Source organism: Oncorhynchus masou, chromosome 29 (genome assembly GCF_036934945.1).
Source record: "Oncorhynchus masou masou isolate Uvic2021 chromosome 29, UVic_Omas_1.1, whole genome shotgun sequence".
Lineage (NCBI taxonomy): Eukaryota > Metazoa > Chordata > Actinopteri > Salmoniformes > Salmonidae > Oncorhynchus > Oncorhynchus masou.
The window spans coordinates 44,487,592-44,500,866 of record NC_088240.1 but is presented as its reverse complement, the minus strand read 5'-3'; the positions used below and the strand labels follow the sequence as shown (position 1 = coordinate 44,500,866).

At 44.6% G+C, this 13,275-nt stretch overlaps 1 protein-coding gene across 2 annotated transcripts in view; it reads left to right on the top strand.

The window, feature by feature from the left end:
- The window catches only part of LOC135519895 (E3 ubiquitin-protein ligase HECW2-like), a 62,927-nt gene that overhangs the window by 33,976 nt on the left and 15,676 nt on the right, over positions 1 to 13,275 (top strand). The gene's annotated exons all lie outside the window — the stretch shown is intronic.

Here is a 13,275-nt window from a genome sequence, read left to right as displayed (position 1 = left end):
CCCCTCCTGTCATTTGCCAAAGAGACTGGCCTGTCAGCAATCTCAACGTGCAGCTTGATTTCCACCAGAGTTGCTCATTGGTTGTTGGAAATAACACTTTCCATGACAATATGCGGGGCCTCAAAATTTGATTTATACATATGTCGGATCTTAATGTCACCCCTTTCGTCGCAGGAGGAAAATAATCCTTCATCAGCAGAATTTGAATGAATATAGAATGTTTAGAGTTGCTTCTGGGGGCAGCTGGAAGCATTATTTGTAGGCTACAGTGGGTCTCGTGGGAATTCTTATATCTGTAAGGTGTAGATGTATTTTTCATTAGGGGTAAAACAGTTATTGTTTTATTATATGAATTATTTATTAATTGCTTTATTTTCAAGAAAAGCAATAGGTCGAATAAATGATTGGTTGCCTGTGTGGTCTAGCTGTTATAGCCGCTGACCCCGGCACACATGTGCCAGAGTTGGCATGGTTGGCCCTTTGAAATTTTGGAGGAACTAGTACTTTTCTAGTTACTCTCTGTGGGTTGTACTTGTACTCATACTCAAGTAATTTCTGAAGGAAGTAACCTGATTTTTTTACTCCTTGACATTTTACCAAATCACTTCAGTTACATTAGATTTTAGTGGTGCAACGGATTACAAAACTCAGGGATCGGATTGCAGTTTTGACTTACGGATCGGTTCATTGTTCGGATCAGCGGGAGAAAAATAGAACTTTGCTTTCCATTTATTACTTTCCATTTATTACTTATTACCTCTCCCTCAATGTGAGCAAGACAAAGGAGATGATTGTGGACTACAGGAAAAGAAGGACCGAGCATGCCCCCATTCTCATCGACAGGGCTGCAGGTTGAGCGCTAAACGTTCCTTGGTGTCCACGTCACCAACAAACTGACATGGTCCAAGCACACCAAGACCGCCGTGGAGACGGCACAACAAAACCCATCAGGAGACTGAAAAGATTTGGCATGGGTCCTCAGATGCTCAAAAAGTTATACAGCTGCACCATCGAGCGCATCCTGATGGGTTGAATCACTGCTTGGCAGAGGTGGGACCAAGTCATTGTTTTACAAGTCACAAGTAAGTCTCAAGTCTTAGCACTCAAGTCTCAAGTCAAGCCCTAAACGAGTCATAATGTGCTCTTCACCAAATGTAATACCATTTCATATTTTTAACAAGAGTAATAGTATATTACATTTATGCAAAAATGCAAAAAAAAATATACACTGCTCAAAAAAATAAAAGGAACACTTAAACAACACAATGTCACTCCAAGTCAATCACACTTCTGTAAAATCAAACTGTCCACTTAGGAAGCAACACTGATTGACAATAAATTGCACATGCTGTTGTGCAAATGGAATAGACAACAGTTGGAAATTATAGGCAATTAGCAAAACACCCACAATAAAGGAGTGGTTCTGCAGGTGGTGACCACAGACCACTTCTCAGTTCCTATGCTTCCTGGCTGATGTTTTGGTCACTTTTGAATGCTGGCGGTGCTTTCACTCTAGTGGTAGCATGAGACGGAGTCTACAACCCACACAAGTGGCTCAGGTAGGGCAGCTCATCCAGGATGGCACATCAATGCAAGCTGTGGCAAGAAGGTTTGCTGTGTCTGTCAGCGTAGTGTCCAGAGCATGGAGGCGCTACCAGGAGACCGGCCAGTACATCAGGAGACGTGTAGGAGGCCGTAGGAGGGCAACAACCCAGCAGCAGGACCGCTACCTACGCCTTTGTGCAAGGAGGAGCAGGGAGGAGCACTGCCAGAGCCCTGCAAAATGACCTCCAGCAGGCCACAAATGTGCATGTGTCTGCTCAAACGGTCAGAAACAGACTCCATGAGGGTGGCATGAGGGCCCGACGTCCACAGGTGGGGGTTGTGCTTACAGCTCAACACAGTGCAGGACGTTTGGCATTTGCCAGAGAACACCAAGATTGGCAAATTCGCCACTGGCGCCCGATGCTCTTCACAGATGAAAGCAGGTTCACACTGAGCACATGTGACAGACGTGACAGAGTCTGGAGACGCCGTGGAGAACGTTCTGCTGCCTGCAACATCCTCCAGCATGACCGATTTGGCGGTGGGTCAGTCATGGTGTGGGGTGGCATTTCTTTGGGGGGCCGCACAGCCCTCCATGTGCTCGCCAGAGGTAGCCTGACTGCCATTAGGTACCGAGATGAGATCCTCAGACCCCTTGTGAGACCATATGCTGGTGCGTTTGGCCCTGGGTTCCTTCTAATGCAAGACAATGCTAGACCTCATGTGGATTCAGTGTGTCAGCAGTTCCTGCAAAAGGAAGGCATTGATGCTATGGACTGGCCTGCCCGTTCCCCAGACCTGAATCCAATTGAGCACATCTGGGACATCATACAGGCACGTGGAGGCAAACACACTACTGAGCCTCATTTTGACTTGTTTTAAGGACATTACATTAAAGTTGGATCAGCCTGTAGTGTGGTTTTCCACTTTAATTTTGAATGTGACTCCAAATCCAGACCTCCATGGGTTGATAAATTTGATTTCCATTGATCATTTTTGCGTGATTTTTGTTGTCAGCACATTCAACTATGTAAAGAAAAAAGTATTTAAGAATATTTCATTCATTCAGATCTAGGATGTGTTATTTTAGTGTTCCCTTTATTTATTTGAGCAGTGTATTTATACTTTCCAAATAAACTTTGTATTTCCATGGAAATACATAGGTAGCCATGAGAAAGCCCCCCCATAGAAATCGACTATCGAGGATCGCTATTGGGCGCAATCGAGCGACGTATGCTTGTACACAATCTCCCAACCTTAACACACACACACACATTCCCTGTGTGTGGTTACATTAGACTAACGTATGTCAAAGGATTTAGGAACAGCAGTAACATCCGGCAGGATTTAGGCTACCAACAGCATAGCCAGTTGTAGCTCAATCTTGGGTGCAATGTTCACGTTCCTGCACTGACTGTGGAGGCTCATTGATTTAACGTTATGTTAGCCTACATACTACACTAACAAAGATATAAATTATATACTGTCGGCTATATTTGCCACAAATTACTGTTCTTTGTGCAGCTTTAAATGTCGAACAAAGTTGGAAATTGTTGCACCTCCGTCTGTAATTTTCTTCCCGCATGTTTTGCAAGTTGCAATCCGTTATTGTCGATACAGCGTAATCTTTATATCCAGAAATAATAATTTTGGGTATCATCTTTCCAAGGGCTCCATCTGAATTCTCCAGCCGACTTTCCTCTGCACTGCCACACGCACTTTTTTCTCAGCTGGCACAATTTGATTGGCTGCTTTCCAATTCAAATTGTAATCTGTTAAATGAAGAGTTTATGCGCTGCACCCTTTTTTTCATAGCATAATTTTTAATATCTGGGCTTGAGGAGGGTATCAAGTCAGGTCAAGTCAAAAGGCTCAAGTCCAAGTTAAGTCACGAGTCATTGGGGTTCAAGTCAAAGTTGAGTTGCAAGTCATAGTTGTGACTCGAGTCCAAGTCATGTGACTCGAGTCCACACCTCTGCTGCCTGGTATGGCATCTGCTCGGCCTCCAACTGCAAGGCACTAGAGGGTAGTGCATACGGCCCAGTATATCACCTGGGCCAAGCTTCCTGCCATCCAGGACCTCTGTACCAGGTGGTGTCAGAGGAAGGCCCTAAAGACTCCAGCCACCCTAGTCATACTGTTCTTTATTGGTCGTATACACATTTGGCATTTATTTGTTACTGGGGTGCAGCAAAATAATTGTGTTTCTGGCTTCAACAGTGCACTAATATCTAACAATGCACACATATGAAAGTAAAATAATTTAATAAAGAAATATTAGGACGAGCAACATCTGAGTCCGGAGCGTGCGTGCGTGACAGTCAAACGTTTGGACACACCTACTAATTCCATTATTTTTTTAATGTTCACTAATATTCTACAATGTAGAAAATAGTAAAGACTTCAAAACTATGAAATAACACACATGGAATCATGTGACCAAAAAGTCTTCAACAAATCAAAGTACACTGTTCAAATGTTTGGGGTCACTTTGAAATGTCCTTGTTTTCCATGAAAACATACATGAAATTAGTTGCAAAATGAGTAGCAAATATAGTCAAGATGTTGACAAGGCTATAAATAATGTTTTTTTTTTAAATTGAAATAATAATTGTCTTTCAAACTTTGCTTTCGTCAAAGAATCCTCCATTTTGCAGCAATTACAGCCTTGCAGATCTTTGGCATTTTAGTTGTCAGTTTGTTGAGGTAATCTGAAGATATTTCACCCCATGTATCCTGAAGCACCTCCCACAAGTTGGATTGGCTTGATTGGCACTTTTTACGTATGGTACATACTTTTTACGTGCCATTACGGTCAAGCTGCTCCAACAATCCGGTGATTGTGCTGGCCACTCCATTATAGACAGAATACCAGCCGACTGCTTCTTCCCAAAATAGTTATTGCATAGTTTGGAGATGTGCTTTGTGTCATTGTCCTGTTGTAGGAGGAAATTGGCTCCAATTATGTGCTGTCCACCGGGTATGGTATGGAGTGATAGCCTTCCTTCAAGATCCCTTTTTACCCTGTACAAATCTCCCACTTTACCACCACCAAAGCAACCCTAGACCATAACATTGCCTCCACCATGCTTGACAGATTACGTCAAGCACTCCTCAGCATCCTTTAATTTTTTCTGCGTCTCACGAATGTTCTTCGTGATCCAAACACCTCAAACACTTTTTTCCAATCTTCCTGTGTCCAGTGCCTGTGTTCTTTTGTCCATCTTGATATTTTATTTTTATTGGCCAATCTGAGATGAGTTTTTTTCTTTGCAACTCTGCCTAGAAGGCCAGCATCCCGGAGTTGCCTTTTCACTGTTGACGTTTTTTGGCAATTTCTCGCATGGAATAGCCTTCATTTCTCAGAACAAGAATAGACTAGTTTCAGAAGAAAGGGCTATATTTCTGGCCAATTTGCGCCTGTAATCGAACCCACAAATGCTGATGCTCCTGATACTCAACTCGTCTAAAGAAGGCCAGTTTGATTTGCCTCTTTAATCAGCACAACAGCTTTCAGCTGTGCTAACATAATTGCAAAAGGGTTTTCTAATGCTCAATTAGCTAAGTTTATCATTTTAAAAAGGCTAACACAACGTGCCATTGGAATGCAGGAGTGATGGTTGCTGATAATGGGCCTATGTAGATATTCCATAAATAATCAGCTGTTTCCAGCTACAATAGTCATTTACAACATTAACAATGTCTACACTGTCTCTGATCAATTTTATATTATTTTAATGGACAAAAATGTGCTTTTAACTATTTCTAAGTGACCTCAAACTTTAGAACAGTAGTGCGTATTTGAGCTTCTTCAAAGTTGCTACCCTTTCTCTCAACCAGCTTCATGAGGTAGTCACCTGGAATGCATTTCAGTTAACAGGTGTGCCTTGTTAAAAGTTAATTTGTGAAATTTGTTTCCTTAACTGATTGGCTCAAACGCATTGTGTTGTGACAAGAAGATAGCCCTATTTGGTAAAAGACCAAGTCCATATTAGGGCAAGAACAGCTCAAATAAGCAAAGAGAAATGACAGTCCATCATTACCTTAAGACACGGATTGACTGATCTTTGTAACATTTCAATAACAAAGTTTCTTCAAGTGCAGTCGCAAAAACCATCATGCACTATGATGAAACTGGCTCTCATGAGGGCCGCCACAGGAATGGAAGACCCAGAGTTACCTCTGCAGCAGAGGATACGTTCAGTAGAGTTACCAGACTCAAAATGCTGCCCAAACAACTCTTTCACAAAGTTTAAGTAACAGACACATCTTAACATCAACGGTGTGAATCAGGTCTTCATGGTTGAATTGCTGCAAAGAGATGGTTTGGGATGAGTTGGACCACAGAGTGACCGAAAAGCAGCCAACAAGTGCTCAGCATATTTTTTTAATTTACCTTTTATTTAACTAGGCAAGTCAGTTAAGTAATAATTCTTATTTTCAATGACAGGAACAGTGGGTTAACTGCCTTGTTCAGGGGCTGAATTACATTTTTAGCTTGTCAGCTCAGGGATTTGATCTTGCAACCTTTTGGTTAGAAGACCAACACTCTAACCCCTAGGCTACCTGCTTCAAGTGGGAACTGCTTCAAGACTGTTGGAAAAGCATTACAGGTGAAGCTGGTTGAGAGAATACTACGTGTGAAAAGCTGTGAAGGCGAAGGATGGCTACTTTGAAGAATCTAAAATATATTTAGATTTGTTTAACATTTTTTTGGTTACTACATGATTCCATATGTTATTTCATACTTTTGATCGCTTTACTATTTTTCTACAATGAAGAAAATAGTACAAATAAAAACAACCCCGTGTGTGTGTGTGTGTGTGTGTGTGTGTGTGTACAGTGCCTTCGGAAAGTATTCAGACCCCTTGACCTTTAACACATTTGGTGACGAGATGTTTTTACAACTTGATTAGAGCCCACCTGTGGTACATTTATTGGACATGATTTGGAAAGGCACACACCTGTCTATTCAAGGTCCCACAGTTGTCAGAGCAAAAACCAAGCCATGAGGTTGAAGGAATTGTCCGTAGAGCTCCTAGACAGCATGGGATAGGCTTTGACTAGAATACATGAATGTGGTAAAACAGTATGTAAACATTATTTAAAGTGACCAGTTCCATGACTGTCTACTGAACAATTAAAATAAACGTAAAATGTTGGTCCCATGTGTCATGAGCTGAAAGAAAAGATCCCAGGCGTGTTCCATACCTACAGAAAGCTTATTTCACTAAAATGTTGTGTACACATTTGTTTACTTCCCTGTCAGTGGGCATTTCTCAGTTTGCCAAGATAATCCATCCACCTGACAGGTGTGGCATACCAATAAAATCTGATTTAAACCACATGATAATTACACAGATGCACCTTGTACTGGGGACAATAAAAGGCTTCTCTAAAATGTGCAGTTTTATCACACAACACAATGCCACATATGTCAAGTTTTGAGGGAGTGTGTGTGCAATTGGCATGCTGACTGAAGGAATGTCCACCAGAGCTGTTGCTAGAGAATGCAATGTTACTTTCTCTACCATAAGCCACCTCCAATGTCGTTTTAGAGAATGTGGCAGTGCGTCCAACTGGCCTCAACCGTAGACCACGGACCTCCACATCCGGCTTCTTCACCTGTGGGATCGTCTGAGACCAGCCACCCGGACAACTGATGAAACTGAAGAGTATTCCTGTTTGTAATAAAGCTCTTTTGTAGAGAAAAACAAACACTGATTGGCTGGGCCTGGCTTCCAAGTGGGTGGCTCTATGCCCACCCATGGCTGCGCTCCTGCCCAGTCATGTGAAATCCATCGATTAGGTTTTAATTAATTTCAATGTAAGGATTTCCTCATATGAACTGTAAATCTGTAGATTTGTTGAAATTGTCGCCTGCAGCATTTATATTTCTGTTAAGTATACATAGGTCAGCAGCATGGTAAAGTAACCGGGTGGTAACTAACTAGTGACTACAGTTCAGGGCAGGGTACTGGGAGGGGGCCCTCTGGAGAGGCCTGCGGTTGCGGGTGGTGCAGTTGCCATACAAGGCAGTGATATAGCCCGACAGGATGCTCTCAATGGCGCACCAATAAAAGTTTGTGAGGGTCTTATGGGCCAAGCCAAATTTCTTCTGCCTCCTAAGTTTGAAGAGACACTATTGCGACTTCTGTGCGGGTGGACCATTTCAGATTTTCAGTGATGTGTACACTGAGGTACTTGAAGCTTTTCACCTTCTCTGCGGCCCCATCGATGTGGATGGGGGCGTGCTCACTCTGCTGTCTCCTGAAGTCCACGATCAGCTCCTTCGCATGGTTGATGTTGAGGGAGAGGTTATTTACCTGGCACAACAGTGGCCGCAAACTTGGTGATTGAGTTGGGGACCTGCATGGCCATGCAGTCATGGGTGAACAGGGAGTACAGGAAGGGGCTGAGTACTCATCCTTGTGGGGCCCCAGTGTTGAGGATCAGCGTAGTGGAGGTGTTGTTGGCTACCTTCACCACCTGGGATAGGCTCGTCAGGAAGTCCAGGCCCCAATTGCACAGGGCGGGGTTCATACCCAGGGCCCCAAGCTTAATGATGAGCTTGGAGGGTACTATGGTGTTTTAAGGCTGAACTGTAGTCAATGAACATAATTCTTATGTAGGTCTTCCTCTTGTCCAGATGGGATAGAGCAGTGTGAAGTACGATGCCAATTGCATCATCCGTGGAGCTATTGGTGCAGTATGTAAATTGTATTGGGTCTAGGGTGTCAGGTAAGGTGGAGGTGATATGATCCTAGCCTCTCAGAGCACTTCATGATGACAGAAGTGAGTGCTATTTTTGTACATTAATCGATACTATTTTATTTAAATCTGTATAATTCTGTTCATTTAATTCTGCATGAACGTTTCACGACCCCTTGACCAACAATGAAATGCTTTCAAAATAGCTTTTCATCAGAACTCTTAATTCCATTGGCTCTCATAGTTGTCCTTCAAACCCTGTACCTCCACCTCGGCTCTTAAAGTGAAGTCTTCACTCCTGGAGGATATTTTTATTTCGTAGGTTCATAGTCAGATGTGATCAGAGGCAAGTTGCACATTATTTACCTACTGCATTTTTTTTAGATTAAATATGTCTGCAGTACGATCGTTATTTCGCAGATATAGTTCTACTGTTGAAATTGTATGTTGAAGGCGAATGCAAATCAAATGTCAAATCTGTTAATTATAGATAGAATTCAAGCTATATTAAATCAAATCCAGACATGAACTATTATTTCAGCAGGCAACACTAAATCACACGTTCAATAAGTTTGACAGATGTCGCAATAAAGAAGTTTTCATTGAGCTTCCAATGATGCGGAAAATGTCATCTCTACAAATAATTTACAGGACACCTGGAGATTATTATTCCCAACTACAAAACAATATTTATTGAAAAGCTATTATAGAAATACTATTCAAGAATTGACTACATTTTTGCTTCTTGCAAAAATTCACACAATTTACTGGTTATAAAATCCATGACATATCAAATCATTCACCTGTATCTCATGCTTAATTACATCAACAGAAAATACAATTAGCGACAGAATATGGAGAATGAACAGAGTACATCTTCAAGACCCAAAATGTATTAAATATTTAAATGAAAAAATAAAAACCATTACAAATGTAGACATAGAGGACAGAGAAAAGCCAACCTTCGATATAATTTGGGATGCGTTTAAGGCGTACATAGGGAAATGATAATCTTATACTCTGCAAAAGTGAGTTAGAAATTCAAATGAAAGAGAAATAAATCACTATCTTAAGAAGTACTCTAAAAAAACTTAAACAGGAATATATGATCTTTTACTTGTGAAGAGAGCCAACAACTACAACAACTACTAAGCTCAAATAAAGCACACTACTTAATGGCAAACCTCACAGCACTCGCAACGCGAATCCATGCCAAACTAGTTATAATTTTAAAAGAGATACAAATGCGTTAATTAGAAACAACAGTGATTAACAACTATTTTAAAGTCGATATAATTCAGAATTAAACAACAGTTGGACTGATCCTACTGCCTTCGTAGACTCAAAACCCCTGTAGTAAATATCAGCAGACAATAATCACTAAAAAGAAGGTTCACCCCAAAATAAATATTAAACCCTGTTAACATTTACATTACATTTAAGTCATTTAGCAGACGCTCTTATCCAGAGCGACTTACAAATTGGTGAATTCACCTTCTGACATCCAGTGGAACAGCCACTTTACAATAGTGCATCTAAATCATTAAGGGGGGGGGGTGGTGAGAAGGATTACTTATCTTATCCTAGGTATTCCTTGAAGAGGTGGGGTTTCAGGTGTCTCCGGAAGGTGGTGATTGACTCCGCTGTCCTGGCGTCGTGAGGGAGTTTGTTCCACCATTGGGGGCCAGAGCAGCGAACAGTTTTGACTGGGCTGAGCGGGAACTGTACTTCCTCAATGGTAGGGAGGCGAGCAGGCCAGAGGTGGATGAACGCAGTGCCCTTGCTTGGGTGTAGGGCCTGATCAGAGCCTGGAGGTACTGCGGTGCCGTTCCCCTCACAGCTCCGTAGGCAAGCACCATGGTCTTGTAGCGGATGCGAGCTTCAACTGGAAGCCAGTGGAGAGAGCGGAGGAGCGGGGTGACGTGAGAGAACTTGGGAAGGTTGAACACCAGACGGGCTGCGGCGTTCTGGATGAGTTGTAGGGGTTTAATGGCACAGGCAGGGAGCCCAACCAACAGCGAGTTGCAGTAATCCAGACGGGAGATGACAAGTGCCTGGATTAGGACCTGCGCCGCTTCCTGTGTGAGGCAGGGTCGTACTCTGCGGATGTTGTAGAGCATGAACCTACAGGAACGGGCCACCGCCATGATGTTGGTTGAGAACGACAGGGTGTTGTCCAGGATCACGCCAAGGTTCTTGGCGCTCTGGGAGGAGGACACAATGGAGTTGTCAACCGTGATGGCGAGATCATGGAACGGGCAGTCCTTCCCCGGGAGGAAGAGCAGCTCCGTCTTGCCGAGGTTCAGCTTGAGGTGGTGATCCGTCATCCACACTGATATGTCTGCCAGACATGCAGAGATGCGATTCGCCACCTGGTCATCAGAAGGGGGAAAGGAGAAGATTAATTGTGTGTCGTCTGCATAGCAATGATAGGAGAGACCATGTGAGGTTATGACAGAGCCAAGTGACTTGGTGTATAGCGAGAATAGGAGAGGGCCTAGAACAGAGCCCTGGGGGACACCAGTGGTGAGAGCGCGTGGCGAGGAGACAGATTCTCGCCACGCCACCTGGTAGGAGCGACCTGTCAGGTAGGACGCAATCCAAGCGTGGGCCGCGCCGGAGATGCCCAACTCGGAGAGGGTGGAGAGGAGGATCTGATGGTTCACAGTATCGAAGGCAGCCGATAGGTCTAGAAGGATGAGAGCAGAGGAGAGAGAGTTAGCTTTAGCAGTGCGGAGCGCCTCCGTGATACAGAGAAGAGCAGTCTCAGTTGAATGACTAGTCTTGAAACCTGACTGATTTGGATCAAGAAGGTCATTCTGAGAGAGATAGCGGGAGAGCTGGCCAAGGACGGCACGTTCAAGAGTTTTGGAGAGAAAAGAAAGAAGGGATACTGGTCTGTAGTTGTTGACATCGGAGGGATCGAGTGTAGGTTTTTTCAGAAGGGGTGCAACTCTCGCTCTCTCTTGAAGACGGAAGGGACGTAGCCAGCGGTCAGGGATGAGTTGATGAGCGAGGTGAGGTAAGGGAGAAGGTCCCCGGAAATGGTCTGGAGAAGAGAGGAGGGGATAGGGTCAAGCGGGCAGGTTGTTGGGCGGCCGGCCGTCACAAGAAGCGAGATTTCATCTGGAGAGAGAGGGGAGAAAGAGGTCAGAGCACAGGGTAGGGCAGTGTGAGCAGGACCAGCGGTGTCGTTTGACTTAGCAAACGAGGATCGGATGTCGTCGACCTTCTTTTCAAAATGGTTGACGAAGTCATCTGCAGAGAGGGAGGAGGGGGGGGAGGGGAGGAGGATTCAGGAGGGAGGAGAAGGTGGCAAAGAGCTTCCTAGGGTTAGAGGCAGATGCTTGGAATTTAGAGTGGTAGAAAGTGGCTTTAGCAGCAGAGACAGAGGAGGAAAATGTAGAGAGGAGGGAGTGAAAGGATGCCAGGTCCGCAGGGAGGCGAGTTTTCCTCCATTTCCGCTCGGCTGCCCGGAGCTCTGTTCTGTGAGCTCGCAATGAGTCATCGAGCCACGGAGCGGGAGGGGAGGACCGAGCCGGCCTGGAGGATAGGGGACATAGAGAGTCAAAGGATGCAGAAAGGGAAGAGAGGAGGGTTGAGGAGGCAGACTCAGGAGAAAGGTTGGAGAAGGTATGAGCAGAGGGAAGAGATGATAGGATGGAAGAGGAGAGAGTAGCGGGGGAGAGAGAGCGAAGGTTGGGACGGCGCGATACCATCCGAGTAGGGGCAGTGTGGGAAGTGTTGGATGAGAGCGAGAGGGAAAAGGATACAAGGTAGTGGTCGGAGACTTGGAGGGGAGTTGCAATGAGGTTAGTGGAAGAACAGCATCTAGTAAAGATGAGGTCGAGCGTATTGCCTGCCTTGTGAGTAGGGGGAAGGTGAGAGGGTGAGGTCAAAAGAGGAGAGGAGTGGAAAGAAGGAGGCAGAGAGGAATGAGTCAAAGGTAGACGTGGGGAGGTTAAAGTCGCCCAGGACTGTGAGAGGTGAGCCGTCCTCAGGAAAGGAGCTTATCAAGGCATCAAGCTCATTGATGAACTCTCCGAGGGAACCTGGAGGGCGATAAATGATAAGGATGTTAAGCTTGAAAGGGCTGGTAACTGTGACAGCATGGAATTCAAAGGAGGCGATAGATAGATGGGTAAGGGGAGAGAGAGAGAATGACCACTTGGGAGAGATGAGGATCCCGGTGCCACCACCCCGCTGACCAGAAGCTCTCGGGTGTGCGAGAACACGTGGGCGGACGAAGAGAGAGCAGTAGGAGTAGCAGTGTTATCTGTGGTGATCCATGTTTCCGTCAGTGCCAGGAAGTCGAGGGACTGGAGGGAGGCATAGGCTGAGATGAACTCTGCCTTGTTGGCCGCAGATCGGCAGTTCCAGAGGCTACCGGAGACCAGGAACTCCACGTGGGTCGTGCGCGCTGGGACCACCAGATTAGGGTGGCCGCGGCCACGCGGTGTGGAGCGTTTGTATGGTCTGTGCAGAGAGGAGAGAACAGGGATAGATAGACACATAGTTGACAGGGTACAGAAGAGGCTACGCTAATGCAAAGGAGATTGGAATGACAAGTGGACTACACGTCTCGAATGTTCAGAAAGTTAAGCTTACGTAGCAAGAATCTTATTGACTAAAATGATTGAAATGATACAGTACTGCTGGAGTAGGCTAGCTGGTAGTGGCTGCGATGTAGCTAACCTAGAAAATCGCTCTAGGCTAAACAATTGACTTAGATACAAAGACGGCTATGTAGCTAGCTAGCTACGATCAAACAAAACAAACCGTTGTACTGTAATAGTTACTACAGTGCTGCTATTCGGGGGCTAGCTGGCTAGCTACGTTAAAAGAACGACAATAGCTGGCCAGCTAACCTAGAAAATCGCTCTAGGCTACACAATTGTCTTAGATACAAAGACGGCTATGTAGCTAGCTAGCTACGATCAAACAAAACAAACCGTTGTACTGTAATAGTTACTACAGTGCTGCTATTCGGGGCTAGCTGGCTAGCTACGTTAAAAGAAC